General features: G+C 38.2%; 1 pseudogene; it reads left to right on the top strand.

Moving 5' to 3' along the window:
- Positions 1 to 5,616: 5,616 nt before the first annotated feature.
- On the top strand, positions 5,617 to 7,233 carry LOC114903216 (annotated as a pseudogene).
- The last annotated feature ends 13,663 nt before the right edge of the window (positions 7,234 to 20,896 follow it).

Consider the following 20,896-nt stretch of genomic DNA (forward strand, 5'->3'; position numbering starts at 1 on the left):
TATCCAAAGCAATCTACAGATTCAATGCAATCCCTATCAAACTACCAATGGCATTTTTCTCAGAACTAGAACAAACAATTTCACAATTTGTATGGAAACAAAAGACTCCAAATAGCCAAGCAAAAGACTCCGAATAGCCAAAGCAATCTTGAGAACAAAAAACGGAGCTGGAGGAATCAGGCTCCCTGACTTCAGACTATACTACAAAGCTACAGTAATCAAGACAGTATGGTACTGGCACAAAAATAGAAAGATAGATCAATGGATCACGATAGAAAGCCCAGAGATAAACCCACGTACATATGGTCACCTTATCTTTGATAAAGGAGGCAGGAATGTACAATGGAGCAAGGACAGCCTCTTCAATAAGTGGTGCTGGGAAAACTGGACAGCTACATGTAAAAGTATGAGATTAGAACACTCCCTAACACCATACACAAAAATAAGCTCAAAATGGATTAAAGACCTAAATGTAAGGCCAGAAACTATCAAACTCTTAGAGGAAAACATAGGCAGAACACTCTATGACATAAATCACTGCAAGATCCTTTTTGACCCACCTCCTAGAGAAATGGAAATAAAAGCAAAAATAAACAAATGGGTCCTAATGAAACTTCAAAGCTTTTGCACAGCAAAGGAAACCATAAACAAGACCAAAAGACAACCCTCAGAATGGGAGAAAATATTTTCAAATGAAGCAACTGACTAAGGGTTAATCTCCAAAATTTACAAGCAGCTCTTGCAGCTCAATAACAAAAAAACACAAAACCCAATCCAAAAATGGGCAGAAGACCTAAATAGACATTTCTCTAAAGAAGATATACAGATTGCCAACAAACACATGAAAGAATGCTCAACATCATTAATCATTAGAGAAATGCAAATCAAAACTACAATGAGATATCATCTCACACTAGTCAGAAGGGCCACCATCAAAAAATCTAGAAACAATAAATGCTGGAGAGGGTGTGGAGAAAAGCGAACACTTTTGCACTGCTGGTGCAAATGTGAATTGGTACAGCCACTATGGAGAACAGTATGGAGGTTCCTTAAAAAACTACAAATAAAACTACCATATGACCCAGCAATCCCACTACTGGGCATATACCCTGAGAAAACCATAATTCAAATAGAGTCATGGGCCAAAATGTTCATTGCAGCTCTACTTACAATATCCAGGAGATGGAAACAACCTAAGTGTCCATCATCGGATGAATGGATAAAGAAGATGTGGCACATATATACAATGGAATATTACTCAGCCATAAAAAGAAACAAAATTGAGTTATTTGTAGTGAGGTGGATGGACCTAGAGTCTGTCATACAGAGTGAAGTAAGTCAGAACGAGAAAGACAAATACCGTATGCTAACACATATATATGGAATCTAAGAAAAAAAAATGTCATGAAGCACCTAGGGATAAGACGGAAATAAAGACACAGACCTACTAGAGAATGGACTTGAGGATATGGGGAGGGGGAAGGGTAAGCTGTGACAAAGTGAGAGAGTGGCATGGACATATATACACTACCAAACGTAAAATAGATAGCTAGTGGGAAGCAGCCGCATAGCACAGGGAGATCAGCTGTGTGTTTTGTGACCACCTAGAGGGGTGGGATAGGGAGGGTGGGAGGGAGACGCAAGAGGGAGGAGATATGGGAACATATGTATATGTATAACTGATTCACTTTGTTATAAAGCAGAAACTAACACACCATTGTAAAGCAATTATACTCCAATAAAGATGTTAAAAAGAAAAAAAACCGAAAAAAAAAAACCTTACCACCAAATATACCAAAATACACCTCTTTCATTAAGTGAATTACTAGTGTTTCTATACCTGGAATGTTACATTTATTTTATTTACTAGATGTTTACATTTTGGGAAGGAAAACAGTATTGTTTGTTAAAAAAAATTAAATATTTGTAATTTGTTGTTCCCGACTAAAATTTTTATACCATAACAAAATTTGTTCTTTTCTCATGAATTTATAATTTCTAAATGAAGACAAGCAAGTATAAAATTGGGGGAAGAATGGGCTGTATTAATCAAATGATATCTTGATGTTTCTAAATAAGAAATTTATTTTATTTTTAACACTAAATTTTATTTTTAACACTAAACATGGGAGCTGTTTCTTAGCAAACTTGTTTGAAAGGACTGATGTTGTACTGTGTATTAGATTGCCCCATCCTGTATATGAAGCAGATTTGATCTTTGTCTTCTTAAGTTCCTCTACTTTATAATGGTGGTTTTACTTTAAAAAAATACTATATTATTTCATGTCTTTAAAACAATGTTTAAATGTGATCTACAGAATATTACAAATGATTTTTTAAAAAGTGCTGTGAAAATATTACAACCTAAATGAACTAAAAAATAAAAATAAAAAAAAACTAGTGGTCAGTATCTCATCCTGTATCTCTCATAAACAAAAAACATAGGTTCAATAACTGAGAGTTGAAAGATAAAGTTATCTCCTTTCACTATTATACCTAACAAGCACCTTCAAAATGTATACCTTCTGGGCTTCCCTGGTGGCACAGTGGTTGAGGGTCCGCCTGCCGATGCAGGGGACGCGGGTTCGTGCCCCAGTCCGGGAAGATCCCACATGCCGCAGAGCGGCTGGGCCCGTGAGCCATGGCCGCTGGGCCTGCGCGTCCGGAGCCTGTGCTCCGCAATGGGAGAGGCCACAACAGTGAGAGGCCCGTGTACTGCAAAAAAAATAATAATAATAATAAATAATTAAATAAAAAAATAAAAATACATAATCAGAGAACTTGAGGTTTCACCTTGGAGAGGTAGAGAACTGGAAAAAAGCACTGTGCTACCCTTAGAAAAAAAAAGCGGACACATTGTAAATTAACAATTTTTCTTGAACCCATCAGAAAACTGAGGTCATAGTGTAAACAACTAACAGAAAATCTGAAAAGACAGGCATAAGGACAAACAGAACCTGAGCATTTGCTTACTTGGGCCAAATGCTCACAAATGCCATACAAGCTAATAAGAAGAATCAGCCAGTAATTTTTAACTAATCAGATAGGCTAAGCATAGGCTAGAATAAGACTGTGATGCCCCTGGGAGCCAGACTTAGGGGCTGTTGTGCCTTCCTGTAAGCTTTCTCTCCAGGAATCCCACAAGATGCTCATAGGATAAATCAAGATGAATCCTGAAAAAGCTTCCCCCATGATACTGGCTAGATACTGGGAAGAACAGCCACCACTGAAACCCTGCCCAGACCCATGTCCTCTATATCTCCTAAGGAATACAAGTCTAATCTGCAGAGGGAAGGGCAACAAAATTGTTGCCTGAGGCAACTCGTGGAAACCCACTGAAGCTGGAGGAGAATAAAAAGGAAAAAAGTTCTACCGCTGGGAGAACTAGCCCCAATATTACATCTGAAAAAGGGGCAGGAACACTTCTGAATGAAAATGATATAGTCAGAAACTTGGATCTATATAAAGACATGTAGAGTGTTGAAAGTAAATGAGGATAACAAAAATATCTTTGTTTTTAATTGCTGTAAAAGATAATTAACTATGTAAAGCAAAAAAGCTGTACCAATATATTGTGTTTACAGCATATAAAGGAATAACTGGGAATATACTGTTATAAGATTAATATACAGATGTTAAGTGGTATAATATTGTTTGAAGGTTGACTCACATTATTTTAAAATATTACTGTAAATTCCAGAGCAACCACTAAAAAAGTTCTTAAATGACATCTAAATATTAAGTCAACAGAGGAGATAAAATGGAATCATAAAAAAATGTACAATTAAACCCAGAGAAGTCAGCAAAAAAAAATGGAACAGAAAACATCTAGCCTTAAGATTAAAGATTTTAATCCAACCACATTAATAATCATTTTAAATGTGAATTGCCTAACACACCAGTAAAAAATATATATATATATATTGGATTGGATAAAAAAACAAAACCTAACCATACACTAACCACAATAAATTCACTTTATATATAAAGATACAGATAGGTTTAAAACGAAAGGATACATATCATGAAAACACTAAAAGAAAGCTGGAGGAGATATATTAACTTCATAAAAAATAAACTACACAACAAGGAATATTATATTATCAGACCAAACAGTGATGTGACATAAAGTGGTCAATCATCCAGGATGACATAATAATCCTATATGTGTATACATCTACACTTTAAAATATGTGAGGTAAAAACTAAAAACTGATAGGAATGAAAATATAGACATATTCACAATTATAGCTGGAGATATCAAGATGCCTCTCTTAGTCACTGATAGAACAAGTAGGAGGAAAATCAGTAGAAATATAGATGACCTGGACAACACTAAAAGTCAACTCAACTTAGTTGGTATTTATAAAACACTCTACCCAACAACAGCAGAATATAGATTCTTCCCAAGTTCAAACAGAACATTCCCAAAACAGACCATACTCAACCCTAAGACAAACCTTAACAAGTATAAAATAGAAATCATACAAAGATAGTATGTCTTAAACCATAACAGAATTAAACAAGATATCTGAAAAAAATCCTGAAATATCTGGAAATTAAACAACACACTTCTAAGTAAGCCAAGAGTCAAAGAGGAAGTCCCAAGGGAAATTTTAAAATATTTTAAACTAAATGAAAATGAAAACGTATCAAAATTTGTGGGATGCAGCCACAGCAGTGCTTCGAGGGAAATTTATAGAATTAAACATTCATATTAGAAAAGAAGACCTGAGATCAGTAAACTATGCTTGAATAAAGAAATTAGAGAGCAAGAATAACAAATCCAAAGCAAGAAGAAGGAAGGGCATAATAAAGATGAGAGCAGAGATAAATAAAATTTAAACTGAAAAATAACAGGAAAAAATCAATAAAGCCAAAATCTGCTTCTTTGAAAACATCAATAAAATTGATCAACCTCTAGTCTGGCTGAAGAAGACACAAGTTACCAATATTAGGAATAAAAGAGGGGATATCACTACTTATCTCACAGACATTAAGATAATAATAAAAAATTATATGGCCATATATTTGACACAATTACACAAAACTTAGATGTAATATGCTAATCCCTTAAAAGGTGCAAAATACCAAAACTCACCTAAGAAATAGATAACATAAATATTTCTATATTGATTAAAGAAATTGAATTTGTAAGTTAAAACCTTCTCCCTGCCCCGAAAAAAAAGAAAACTCCTGCCCCAGATGGTTTTACTGAAAAAATTCTGAAAATTCTGAAAAATTTACTGTAAAATACAACATTCAAAGAAGAAATAATACCAATTCTACCTAATCTTTGTCAGAAAGTAGAATACTGAATACTTCCCAACTGATTCTATGAGGCCAAATTATCCTAATGTTAAAACCAACGACATTACAAGAAAGAAACACTTATAGCCCAATATTCCTCGTGAACACAGATGCAAAAATCCTCAACAAAATAGTAGCTAATTGAACACAGCAATATACTGAAAGGATAATACATAACACACAAGTGAAGCTCACCCCAGAAATTCAAGGATGGTTCAACATTTGAAAATCAATCAATGTAATTCACTGTATTAACAAACTAAATTTTAAAAGAAAGATCTCTGACCTACAGCCACGCAGAAGAAGATGGCCACCCCAGCAGTGTCTGGGCTCTCCCTGCAGGTGTGATGCTTCAGCACATCTGTGGTCAGGCCATTTGCCAAGCTTGTGATGAGGCCACCTGTTCAGATATATGGTATGTTTTTGTTTTTTTTATATGTACGAGAATATTTATTGCAACATTAGGTATCTGTACTTGCAAAAACACTGGACACAACTTACAGCTGTTAAAAAAAAATGGCAATTTGCCCACATACTACCACAAAGGCAACTGCAGAGCAATATATATAACTTCACTGCTGCAAAACAAACTATATAGTTTGTATGTCTGCATATCTATAGAAAAATACTGGAAGAATACCCACCAAACTACATATTCATAGCGACTGTCTCAAGTAAGGAGATTAAGGAAGGAATGAGACAGACCTTTCCCTTTTTTTTTTTTTTTTACTGCTTTTTTTGTTTTTTGCATTGCTTGCGATTTCTATCATTAGCCTACAGTGCTTTTGCAATTTAAAAAGCAGGGAGCGGGGGAGAATGAGGAAATCAATGTAGGCAAGAACTCTGCAGCCACTCGCTTAACAATTAGTAAATGCTACCATGGCAGGGACAAGATACTTCCTGAAGACCATGAGAGGAATGAGACAATGCCCCTCTTCATCACTTTCCCCCAGCCTAACATCCACTCACAGCTGTGCTTTGGTCACGATCCAGCCCCACCCTTCCAAGGTCAGCTCACAGGGCATGTCCTCCTGGATGCCTCCCCCAATACCTCCAGGCAGTCAAGGAATCTTCCTTTCGGACTCCTTGTCCATACTTCAGCAGACACTTATCACACTGCCACAATTATTTGCCCACAAATCTGTCCTCCCAGCTTGCTCTTTGTGTCTCCAAGAGCAGCGACTGTTCTCACCATCTTGCACTCCCCGGCAGTCAGCACAGTGACGGCGCTTGTGAGATGTACAAAGGACCCCAGGGCACCGTGGAGGCTGTGGTACAAGAGGAAGAGCCCTTGGCTCACCCTCACCTGCTGTTGTGATGTCGGGAAAGCTAACGAATTTATCTGCCTCTCGGGTTTTTCATTAGTACAGTTTGAAAAACATGAGATCTGACTGCACGAGGTATGCAAAAGCGTTTTCTGATATGCTCTTTATTCTGCTGCATTTAAACAGGATAAACCGAAGCAAGTAGAAAAGGAATAGCACAAATCTTGAAGGAACCCAAAACGGCTGCTTCTATTATGAATCCCTATGCAAAGCGTTCCATTAAAGTGAAAAGCTTAAATGACATGACAACAAAAGAGAGGTTTTCTCCCTTCATGTCCAACCCGCTCAATTTGCTTGCTGAAAATGGTCACTTGAACGATATCGCTGGAGTTATCTCTGCCTTTTCTACAGTGAGTGTCCACCATGGAGAAGCACCTTGCACAGTTACCACTGCAACTTCTTTAGATGAAGCCACTCTTACTGAATTAAAAACGGTCCTGAAGAGCTTCCTAAGTAAAGGCCAAGTATTGAAATTGGAAGTTAAGACTGATCCATCAATCATGGGTGAAATGATTGTCCGTACTGGAGAGAAATATGTTGAATGTCTGCAAATCCCAAGATTCAGAAGTTGAGCAGAGCAATGTGGGAGAGTTTCTAAAAGTTGATTTTCTGTCAGTGAAAATTCTTAAACTTGGAGCAACAATAAAATGCTTCCTGAACAGAAAAAAAAGAAAAAGATCTCAAAAGATACAAAAAAGCATTCAAGAAAATTCAACATCCATTAACAATAAAAAAAAAATCTTCATCAAATTAGGAACAGAAGAGAATTTCCTAAGCTTAATAAAGGACATCTGTGAAAAACCTATAGCTAACAGCATAGTTAATGGTGAGAGAATGAATTCTTTCCCTTTAAAATCCAGAACAAAGCAATGTTTCACTGCTATGATATACAATATCATACTGGAAGTTCTAACCAGTGTTTTAAGGAAAAGTAGCCCTCACATAAATATGCCAAATTGTTTTTTGACAAAGGTGCAAAAGAAACTCAATAGAAAAAAAATAGTTTTCTCAAATGGTGTTGGAATAACTGGATGTCCATAGGCATAAAAAAAAAAAAAAGCTCAACATAATCCTAATACCTTATACAAAACATTAACTCCAAGTGGAAAAATATATACCTAACTTAAAATTATAAAACTGTCTAGAAGTAAACATAGGAGAAATGTGTGACCTTGGGTTTGGCAATGAGTTTTTAGAGACAATATCAACAGCATGATCCATAAAAGAAAAAATTGACATAGGCATACCTCGTTTTACTGAGCTTTGCTTTATTGTGCTTCACAGATACTGCATTTCTTTTTTTTTTTTTTTTTTTACAAATTGAATGTTTGGCAAGCCTGTATTATCAGATGCTGGTTAGAATTTTTCACCAATTAAGTATTTTTAAATTAAGGTATGTGCATTGTTTTTTTAGACATAATGCTATTTCACCCTTAATAGGCTTCAGTATAGTGTAAACATGTCTTTCATATGCACTGGGAAACAAAAAAATTCGTGTAACCCGCTTTACTGTGATACTCACTTTATTTCAGTGGTCTAGAACTGAACATACTATATCTCCAAGGTATGCCTGTAAATTGGACTTGATCAAAATTAAAAACTTCTGATCTACAAAGACACTGTTAAGAGAATAAATACTCAAGCCACTAACTGGGAGAACATATCTGCAAACCACATATCCAATGAAGGATCTGTATAAAGAATATACAAATACTCTTCAAACTTAATAAGAAAATTTCCAATTAGAAAATGGGCAAAAGACTTGAACAGACACTTAACTAAAGAATGGCAAAGATATATGAAAAGATACTCAACATCATTAGTCATTAGGGAAGTCCATATTAAAACGACAATTAGATACCACTACATACTTACTATAATGGCTAAAATAATAGTTAAAAAAACTAACAATACCAAATGCTGGTAAGAGTGCACAGCAATAGGAATTATTTATTGTTGGTGGGATTGCAAAAATGTTATAGTCACGCTGGAAAATTCTGGCAGTTTTTTCTAAATTTAAGTATACGTTTACTGCTATGGACCAAATGTTGGGGCCTCCCTAAAATTCATATCTTGACACCTAATTCCCAATGTGACGGTAAGTGGAGGTGGGACCTCTGAGTGGTGATTAGATCATGAGCCCTTATGAATGGGATTAGTGCCCTTATAAAAGGGACTCCGGATTGCTCTCTTGTCCCTTCTGCCATGTGAGGACACAGCAAGAAGATGGCCATCTATGAACCAGGAAGCGGCATCTTTCATCAGACACGGAATCTGCCAGCAATCTGGACTTGCAACCCTCCAGAACTATGAGAAATATTTGTTATTTAAGCCACCCAGTCTATGGTACTTTTGTTATAGCAGCCCAAACAGACTAGGACACTTACTGTATAACCCAGCAATCCTACTTAGGATAAGTAGCTGTATTCATAATTACCAAAAGGTGTTAACAACCAAAATGTCCTTCAACAGGTGAACAGATAAACAGTGTTATATGCATACAATGGAATACTACTCTGCAACAAAAATGAATAAGCTATTTATTCACCTAACAACTTGGCTGAATCTTAAATGTGTTTTTCTAAATGAAAGAAGCCAGATCTAAAAGGTTACATATTGTATGATACTATTTGTATGACATTATAGAAAAGGAAAAAAAAAAGCTATACTGAAAACAGACCAGTGATTTCCAAGAGTAAAGGGAAGGAACAGGGGTGGGTCACATATGGAAATGTTAGGGTAATGGAACCATTCTGCATGGAACTGAGATGGTCAATATATGACCCCATGTATCTGTCAAGACCCACAGAACTGTACTTGACGAAAGTAAGCTTAACTGTATGCAAGTTTAAAAGACCAAGAGGGATGCCAGGATGAAGTGCAGGCTGTGACAAATGAATATAACTGTGTTATAAAACCATGACATGATCTCACTGAAGGGGATGCAAAAACAACTGACCTAAGTAACTCTGGAAAACAGTGTTCTGACCAGATAATGTAAGACTAAAGAAAAAAAAAAGAACTAAGCACTGTGCTTTAGTTGGTAAATATGTTTCTCATAGTGATACTGGTTAACAAATCTGCGACTACTTTACATGCTCAACAGATAAACTGTAGACACAGCCACATTTCTCATTGTCAGAGTAAGAAGAGACACACAGGCGAGGGGGAAGGCTAGAATGAATGTTGTGGTGTTGGATTACAGACAAAGGTATAAACTCATCATTATGTACAGATACCAAAATACAAATGTGTCTGCATATATGAGTTAGCATACATAAATATATTTACTAGTTCTGTTTTCTGTGCAAGCATAGAAGCAATGACACTTCTAAAGCAACAAGTACAACTAGCTCCAAGATCTTAGTTTTTCATTATCATTATCCAGTAAAAATAACCAGGGCTTCCTGGAGTAGGTGTAGGGCGTGGAAAATACAAGCACATCTTATAGTTCCAGAAAGTAAGGAAATACTTTCTTTAAAATGGGAACATGTCAAAAGGGCACAGGAGGCAACAATGAAAGAGCTCCCAATGTTGGAATAATCTGAATGACAAAATAATGACAGTAATGGATTATACCCAAATAATAAAATAAATATCAGTGACTCCACACTGGTATGTAAGGGAAGGGGACAAATGTTTCTTAAAAAGAATTCCAAATAACAAATGTAAGAGGAATGAAAGAAAGAGAAAATCACCATTAGAACACCACAGTAGAAGTTATGGTTCAAGATGGTGAAGCAGTAAGATCCCGAACTCACCTCCTCCCACAGACACACCGAATATACAGCTACATATAAAACAATTTCCTCTGAAAGAAACCACAAAACTAGCTGAAAAACTCCTACGCAATGGGCGACCAAAAAACCCCACATCGGAACAGGTAGGAGAGGCTGAGACACAATCTTGCTGAAAACCCCACCCCTAGTGTGGTGACCCACAAACAGTAGGAAACTCACAACTCCAAGCTTCTCCCTGAGGAGCAAAGGGTCTGAACCCCACACCTGGCAACTTTTAAGACCTGCACCTGAGAGATGAGCCCCCAAAACATCTAGCAACACAGGACTTGCATTCACAAAACACACAAGGCTATGGTGAACTGAGAAACAGTTCTGAACTGAGAAACAGTTCTGAGGACATCCTGGGCCAAGCGGTGAGGAAGCTGACTGAAACACCCAGTCTTTCTGTAAAAGAGGTCTATTTGCTTATCTTAAGGCTTTGGTCTAAGGGGCACGCATCTAATGTAACACACATTAGGCCCCTACTGAAATATTCTCCAAAGATAACAGAGGCCACCTTTGTGCTCTCCCCTCTTTTTTTTTTTTTTTTTTTTTTTTTCCGGTACGCGGGCCTCTCACTGCTATGGCCTCTCCCATTGCAGAGCACAGGCTCCGGACGCGCAGGCTCAGAGGCCACGGCTCACAGGCCCAGCCGCTCCGCGGCATGTGGGATCTTCCCAGACCAGGGCACGAACCCGTGTCCCCTGCATTGGTAGGCAGACTCTCAACCACTGTGCCACCAGGGAAGCCCTGTGCTCTCCCTCTGCATAACTCCAGGTCATGGTATCTCCCAGAAAGGAGTTAGTGCACATATCTGGTGCCCTAGTTTTTGTGCATATCACCCAAGAGTCACCCCTTGACTGCTGGCTCTGGTGGACAGAAAGGCTTATATTCGTAAGTCCCACAGGACTGTAAAAAACAGAGTTCTTAACTGGCTATTCCCCCAGGGCATGGTGGAGAAGCAGCAGACTGACATGCCCAGTCTTTCTGTGAAAGAAGCTTATTAATTTATCTTCCTACCCGTGGCCTGAAGGGCAGGCTTCAACTAAAACAAGTATATAAGGGACCATTGAAAACCTGTCCAGAGAGGCTGGTGAGTGCCATCTTCATGAGGGACCATTGAAAACCTCTCCAGAGACCAGAGAGGCTGGTGCGTGCCATCTTCATGTTTTCCCTCTGCCCCAAGTCAGGTCACCAGTGTCTCTCTGAGAAAGGAGCTTGTGCACATGCCTGGCACCACAGCTTTTGTAGCTGCCACCCAGAGGACACAGCTCTTGATAGCCTGGACCTGGTGGCTAGTAGGGTTGGGTTTGTGGGTTAAATGGGATGGAGGCAAACAAAGAAAAGTTCTTAATTAGCTGTCACCCCAGAACTCAATGCAGAGGGAGCAAACTGCAAAGCCCATTGCTGAGTCTTCCCATGAAACAGAAAAGCCTACTGCTGAGTCTTCCCCTGAAAGTCTTCATACTTTAAAAGCTGATCCCTGAGGGTCCAGCTTCCAATCAGTCTGCATCTAGGTAATGATTGAAGTCCTCCCCTTTGGGACAATGAAAGATTTTGGCACATGCTCAACTACAGAGAGGCACTAAGAACAAAGTAGACTACTTAGACAACCACAAGAGTTTGAGATATCAATGGCATTTTTCACAGAACTAGAACAAATAATTCTAAAATTTGTATGGAAACACAAAAAAACCCTGAATAGCCAAAGAAAAATCTTAAGAAGAACAAAGCTGGAGGTATCACGCTCCCTGATTTCAAATTATCCTACAAAGATACAGTCATTAAAACAGTCTGGTATTGGCACATAAAGAGACACATAGATCAATGGAACAGACTAGAGAACCCAGAAATAAACCCACACTTATATGGGCAATTAATCAACCACAAAGGAGGCAAGAATATACAGTGGGGAAAAGACAGCTTTTTCAACAAATGGTCTTGGGAAAATTAGACAGCTACATGCCAAATAATCAAACTGGACTACTCTCTCACACTATGCACAAAAATAAATTCAAAATGGATTAAATACTTAAATATAAGATTAGATACCATAAAACTTCTAAAAGTAAACACACCCAGTAAGCTCTTTGACATCAGCCTTAGTAATATTCTTTTGGATATGTCTCCTCAAGCAAGGGGACGAAAGCAATAATAAACAAACGGGACTACATCAAACTAAAAAACTTTTGCAGAGCAAAGGAAACTATCAACAAAATGAGAGGCCACCTACTGAATGGCAGAAAGATATTTGCAAATGATACATTTGATAAGGGGTTAAGATCCAAAATATAAAAGAACTCATACAACACAAGATCAATAAAACAACCCTATTAAAAATGGACAGAGGATCTGAACAGACATTTTTCCAAAGAAGACATACAGATGGCCAAAAGGCAATTGAAAAGCTGCTCAACATCACTAATCATCAAAGAAATGCAAATCAAAACCACAAGGAGATACCACCTCACACTTGTCAGAATGACTATCGTGAAAAAGGCAACAAATAACAAATACTGGCAAGGATGTGGAAAAGGGAACCTTCATACACTGTTGGTGGGAATGTAAATTGGTGCAGTCACTATAAAAACAGTATAGAGATTCCTTAAAAAATTAAAAATAGAACTACCATATGATCCAGCAATTCCACTCTTGGGTATTTATCCAAGGAAAACAAAAACATTAATTAGAAAAAATATGTTAATAGCAGCATTATTTACAATAGCTAAGATATGGAAGCCACCTAAGTACCCACCAAAGATGAATGGACAAAGATGTGGTACCTATACATACACACACACAGAGGAATATTACTCAGCCAGAAAAAAAGAATGAAAACTTGCCTGACACAACAACATGAATGGACCAAGAAGGTATTATGCTAAGTGAAATAAGTCATGTAGAGAAAGAAAATACTGTATTATTTCACTTATATGTAAAATATAAAAAAAAAACAAATGAATAAACATAACAAAACAGAAACAGAATATACTATCAGGCCACGCAAGATGGAGATTCTCTTGCTCTCTGTACATCCCTTGCTCAACCAGTACATGCTTTATCTACATGCTACTCAAATGACTAACCTTCTCTCTCATTCATAGAGCCTAATCAGTAACTGCCTACATGGTTGCCCCCAGCGTCAGATAGTGATTGTTATAATCTTTAGATCAGAAAGGCTCCGCCCTCCTAGTGTATCAAAGGGGTTATGAGGGACATGCCCCTTTGCTGGTTTCCCTGGTAACCAATAAGCCAACCTGATGTCAACTCCACCTACAACTAGTAACCTCCCTCTTCCCCTAGTAGCAACGACAGCTGCTGTGACCTGCCTGCTGTCTGCCATACATGGTGGAGTGCTGCTCCAGGAACTCCTTGCTTCAGATGTGTAAGATCCTCTATCCAATAAACCACCGATATCGCTGTCTATGGGCTTTTTCTTCAGTCTTGAGGCTAGGCAATTACAAAACTTGCAGGCCTGTGGAATGCAGCTCAACCTAGTTACAGATATAGAGAACAAACAGGTGGTTGCCAGATGGGAGAGAGGCTGGAGGGGGTGGAAAGAAATAAATGAGGGAGATTAAGAGGTACAAACTTCCAGCTGTAAAATAAATGAGTCACAGGTATGAAATGTATAGTGTGGGGAATACAGTCTGTAACTCTGTAGTATCTTTTTATGTTAACAGATTGTAACTATATTTATTGTGGTGATTATTTTGAACTGTGTAGAAAGATCAAATCACTATGTTCTGTAACAGGAACTAACACAATGTTGTTGGTCAATTATACTTCAAAAACAAATAAACTCATAGAAAAGGAGACCAGACTCATAGTTACCAGAAGCAGGGATTAGGAGGAGGAGGAATTGGACGAAGACAGTCAAAAGGTAGAAACCTCCAGTTATAAGATAAATAAGTACTGGGGATGTAAAGTACAACATGATAAATATAATTAACACTGCTCTATGTTATGTATGAAAGTTGTTAAGAGAGTAAATTCTGAGTTCTCATCACAGGAAAACATTTTTTTCTCTTTCTTTAATTTCATATCTATATGAGATGATGGATGTTCACTAAACCTATAGTGATAATCATTTCATGATGTATGTAAGTCAAATCATTATGCTGTACACCCTAAATTCATACAGTGCTGGATGTCAACTATATCTCAATAAAACTGGAGGAGGAAAAAAGACAATAGAAAGGATCAGTGAAACTAAGAGCTGGCTCTCTGAAAAGATAAACAAAATCGAAAAACCTTTAGCTAGAGTCAACAAGAAAAAAGAGAAGGCTCAAATAAATAAAATCATAAATGAAAGAAGATACATTACAACTGATACTACAGAAATACAAATGATCCTAAGATACTACTATGAACAATTATACACCAACAAATTGAACAACCTAGGAGAAATAAATTCCTGGAAACACACAACCTACCAAGACTGAATCAGGAAGAAGTAGAAAATACGAACAGACCAATTACTAGTAAGGAGACTGAATCAATAATCAAAAACCTCCCAACAGACAAAAGTCCAGGACCAGACACCTTCACTGGGGAATCCTACCAAACATTTAAAAAGAATTAATACCAATCCTTCTCAATCTCTTGCCAAAAATGCAAGAGGAAGGAATATCCCAAAACTCATTTTATGAGGCCAGCACTACCCTGACACCAAAACCAGACAAGGACAGCACAAGAAAAGAAAATAATAGGTCAATATTCCTGATCAGCACAGAAGTAAAAACCATCTACAAAATATTAGCAAACTGAATTCAACAATACATTAAAAGAAGGATCATGCACCATGATCAGGTAGGATTTATTACAGTGATGCAAGGATGGTTCAACATCTGCAAATCAATCAACGTGATATATCAAGTTAACAAAAAGAAGAATAAATATAATTGTCCCAATATATGCAGAATTCAACATCCACTTATGATAAAAACTCTCAACAAATTGGGTATAGAGGGAACATACCTCAAGATAATGAAAGCCATTTATGACAAGCCCACAGGTAACATGATACTCAACAGTGAAAAGCTCAAAGGTTTTCCTCTAAGATGAAGAACAAGACAAGGATGCCCACTCTTACCACTTTTATTAAACATAGTATTGGAGGTCCTAGCTAGAGGCAAGAAAAATAAATGAAAGGCATCCAAACTGGAATGAAAGAATTAAAACTATCTCTATTTGCAAATGACATATTACAAATAGAAAACCCTAAAGACTTAGACCTAATTTACAAATTCAGTAAAGTTGCAGGATACAAAATCAGCATACAAAAATCTGGTGCATTTATATACACTAATAAAGAACTATCAGGGGCTCCCCTGATGGCACAGTGGTTAAGAATCTGCCTGCCAATGCAGGGGACATGGGTTCAAGCCCTGGTCTGGGAAGATCCCACATGCCGCAGAGCAACTAAGCCCATGCGTCACAACTACTGAGCCTGTGCTCTAGAGCCCACGAGCCACAACTACTGAGCCTGCCTTCTGCAACTACTGAAGCCCGCATGCCTAGAGCCCATGCTCCACAAAAAGAGAAGCCACCACAATGAGAAGCCCACGCACTGCAACGAAGAGTAGCCCCTGCTCGCCACAACTAGAGAAAAGCCTGTGTGCAGCAACAAAGTCACAACACAGCCAAAAATAAAAATAAAATAAATTTAAAAAAAAAGAACTATCAGAAAGGGAAATTAATAAAACAATCCCATTTACAATTGCATCAAAAAAGAATAAAATACCTAGGAAGAAATTATCCAAGAAGCTGAAAAACCTGTATGGTGAAAACTATAAGACGCTGATGAAAGAAACTGAAGATGACACAAATAAATGGAAAAACATTCCATTCTCATGGATTGGAAAAATTAATATTGTTTATATGTCCATACTACCCAAAGCAATCTACAGATTCAGTGCAATCCCTCTCAAATTTCCAATGGCATTTTTTTCAAAGAAATAGACAAACAATACTAAAATTTGTATGGAACAACAAAAGATCCCAAATACCCAAAGCAATCTTGAGAAAGAACAAAGCCAGAGGCATCATGCTTCTTGATTTCAAACTACACAATAAACTACAGTAGTCAAAACACTATGGTACTGGCACAAAACAGACACATAGATCAACAGAATAGAGCAGAGAGCCCACAAATAAACCCACGCATATATGGTCAATTAATTTATGATAAAAAAGCCAAGAATATACAATGGTTAGTCTCTCCAATAAAACTGGACAGCCACATGCAAAAAAATAAAGCTAGACCACTATCTCACACCATTCACAAAAATAAACTCAAAAAGGATTAAAGACTTGAACATAAGACTGGAAACCATAAAACCCCTAGTAGAAAACATAGGTGGTAAGCTCCTTGACTTTGGTCTTGGCAATGATTTTTTGAATTTGACACCAAAAGCAAAGGCAACAAAAGCAAAAATAAACAAGTGAGACTATATTCAACTAAAAAGTTTCTGCACAGGAAAGGAAACCATTAACAAAATGAAAAAGCAACCTATGGAAAGGGGAAAAAATTGCAAATTGTATATCTGATAAGGGGTTAATATCAAAATATATAAAGAGATCATAAAACTCAATATAAAAACCCCATACAATCTGATTTTTAAAATGGGAAGAAGATTTGAATACACATTTCCCCCAAAGAATGTATACAGATGGCCAACAGGTACATGAAAAAATGCTCAACATCACTAATCATCAAGGAAATACAAATCAAAACCACAATGAGATACTACTTCATATCTAATAACAGCTATTATTTAAAAGACAAGAAATAACAGGTGAATAGATGTAGAGAACAAACGTATGGACACCAAGGGGGGACGGGGAGGTTGGATGAATTGGGAGATTGGGATTAACATATATACACTAATATATATAGAATAGATAACTAATGAGAACCTGCTGTATAGCACAGGGAACTCCACTTCACTGTACAGTAGAAACTAACACAACGTTGTAAGACAACAATACCCCAATAAAAAAAGAAAGAAAGAAAGAAAGAAAGAAATTACCAGGGGAGGATGTGGAGAAAAAGGGAACGCCCATACACTGTTAGTGGGAATGTAAATTCCTTCACTGGTAATGGAAAACAGTATAGAGGTTCCACAAAAAATTAAACATAGAACTATCATACGATCCAGCATTTCCACCACCGGGTATTTATCTTAAGGAAATGAAAAAAGTAACTGGAAAAGATATCTGCACCCCCATGTTCACTGCAGCATTATTTACAATAGCCAAGACATGAAACAACCTAACTGTCCATCAATGGTGAAATGGATAAAGATGATATATATATATATATATATATATATATATACACACAACTGAATATTATTCACCCATAGAAAGAAGGAAATCTTGCCATTTGCAACAACATGGATTGACCTTGAGGGCATTATGCTAAGGGAAATAAGACAGAGAAATACAGATACTGTATGATCTCACTTACATATCGAATTTTTAAAAAATGAAGTCATAGGGCTTCCCTGGTGGCGCAGTGGTTGAGAGTCCACCTGCCGATGCAGGGGACATGGGTTCGTGCCTCGGTCCAGGAAGATCTCACATTCTGCGGAGCAGCTAGGCCCGTGAGCCATGGCCGCTAAGCCTGGGCGTCCGGAGCCTGTGCCCCGCAACGGGAGAGGCCACAACAGTAAGAGGCCCACGTACCGCAAAAAAAAAAAATGAAGTCATAGATTCAGAGTACAGATGCGTGGTTGCCAGAGGCAAGGGGTGGGGATGTCAAAGGTACAAACTTCCAGTTATAAGTCCTGGGGATGTTATGTACAATATTTGCTAAGATAGTAGATCTTAAAAGTTCTTATCACAAACAAAATATTTATAACTGTATGTGGTGATGTTAACTACACTTGTTGTGGTGATCAACCTGCAATATATACATACACTAAATCATATGTTTTTTTTAATAAATTTATTTATTTTTGGCTGTGTTGGGCCTTCATTGCAGTGCACAGGCTTCTCATTGCGGTGGCTTCTCTTGTTGCAGAGCACAGGTTCTAGGCGCACAGGCTTCAGTAGTTGTGGCTCGCAGGCTCAGGAGTTCTGGCACACGGGCTCTAGAGAGCAGGCTCAGTAGTTGTGGCACACGGGCTTAGTTGCTCCATGGCATGTGGGATCTTCCTGGACCAGGGCTTGAACCCGTGTCCCCTGCATTGGCAGGCAGATTCTTAACCACTGTGTCACCAGGGAAGCCCTAAATCATATGTTTTACAACTGAAACTAATATAATGTTATGTGTCAATTATATTTTAATAAAAAAGAAGAAATTTAACTGAGAAAACTTATTTAAAAAAATAAGAATACCACAGTAATAACTGCTTCAGGCAAAATGAAAATTAGTCAAACTCCAGGGTGAAACAGGATATTTACATAGCCTCAAATTATCTCCCTAAAAATATTTATTAACATGGTGGTTTTAACATATGTCTATAAACTGTGATACTCTTCTCTCCAGGAGATGTATCTCTATTTCCCTCCCCTTGTGTGTATGCTGGACTTCCTTCTAACAGAGTACAGAAAAGGGAAAATAGTAACTTCAGAGTGGAGAAACCTGACAGACACAACCTTAACAAGTCATCAAGGTTAACATCACCACTAACAGCTGCTGATATCATGAACTCCTTGATATGCCACAAGATGCGCACTTCACCTCCATAGTAGTCTTACCAAATATCCTTAACTCTTGTTTAAGCATGAGAAAACATTAGGCAAATGTAAATTGAGGGCCATTCTACAAAATATCCAACTGGTACTCTTCAAAAGGATCAAAGTCATAAAAAACAAGGACAGACTGAGAAACTACCATTTAAACCACAGAAGACGAAAGAGACATGACTGCTAAGTGCAATGGGGTATCCTGGGTTGAATCTGGACATTAATTAAAAACCTGGTGAAATCCGAATAAAGTATATAGTACAGTTAGTAGTTTTGTACCAATGTGAATTGCTTAGTTTTGATAAATGTACTATGCTATGTAAGATGTTAACACTAGGGGAAACTGGATGGAAGAGTATAGAGGAACTCTATCTTTACAAGTGTTCTGTAAATCTAAAATTATTTCAAAATAAAACATTATATACATATGCTTTATCTTTAAGAGTCATTTTTAACCATTCCTTTTACTTCTTTAGCTTCTATTTCCATTCCGTGTCCCTACTCAAACTGATCCTAATGTAATTATGTAATTTTGTACTTAGAAGTTTTATTCACCATCCTTACCACACTTCTCGGCAACATTTGAACTTTTTAATCTCCTGTAAGCAAAAGTTTCTAAATATTAAAGGAAAAAAAACCTAGACTGAGTTATCATTACAGTTATCAACGAGCACTTGATCAAAACGTCATAACCAACACATTCTGATAACCACTAAAGAACATGCTGCTTTTATTGAAAATGCACTACTTAATGAGAAAATGATGTTGTTTTTTCTCCCAATTAACCCATGTATTTGTGGACGGATATTACTTCTTGCTATAATGAGGTAGCACACCATCAATTCTGTTATTTTTTCTATTTTTTTTAAAGTGATTTAACCCTTGAGAAGCCTTTCCCACGTAAAGAAGTAGAGGGTCATTTAAATTTTGTTATAACAATCTCACTCAATTCCATGAGTTACATGCCAAATCTTGTTTAGTAAAATACTAGTTAAAATATTTTCAGTGGTGTCTCAGCAACACCTCTATCAGAGCCTCCTTCAATTTTCACAAGAGCCAAGAACTGAGGACAGGCACACTGGGTTTGCCATACCTGTTTTCAGGACTGTTCCTGGCTTGGCCCCATGTGAAGCTTCTGCAAGAATCCAGGGTGGTTTTTTTCCTGTAAACAATAAAGACACCGTGAGGCCAAACCCTGTCCACAGGGACCTTCTCAGAGTATAACTGGGGACAAAGCGAAGGGTTTCCTTGAAACTACCCACACCCACCCACACCCACACCCACACACACACACACACAGGTAGCCCTAGGGCTGCCTCCAAGGACCCTAGATAAGGAGACCCCATTCCAGTGCTCTCTCAGGATGGAGTGGGTAGGGGGCAGGTGTGCGTAGAGGGCGTCGGGCAGGGGAGCGAAGGGGCCGAACTGCTCAACGTTACCGGCGTGCTCCAGCAGTCAAGGCGGCCAAGGGGCCTGGATACCCACCCTCGGAAAGCTGGGAACACATGCCGCGGCCTTAAACGTGCGCGACGTTCTGTGGCGTCCCGACGCTTGGCGACGCAAGCCGTGGAGCGCGGCGGGCACGCGTAGGCGCAGGCGCGCACGCGTAGGCGCAGGCGCGGGGGGCGGTAGCGCGAGCCTAGGAGACGGTTGGTGACTGGTTGAGGCAGGGCGCGGGGGCGTCAGTCCCTGGCCTGCAGGGACGCCGTGAGGCAGCCATTTGAAAGACGCAGCCCTGGCCGTGTGGTTGTCAGGCCAAGCGGTTTGAAGTGAGAGGTTGAGGCA

Source organism: Monodon monoceros, unplaced genomic scaffold, assembly GCF_005190385.1.
Source record: "Monodon monoceros isolate NGI ecotype Baffin Bay Population unplaced genomic scaffold, NGI_Narwhal_1 Super_Scaffold_20, whole genome shotgun sequence".
Taxonomy (NCBI): domain Eukaryota; kingdom Metazoa; phylum Chordata; class Mammalia; order Artiodactyla; family Monodontidae; genus Monodon; species Monodon monoceros.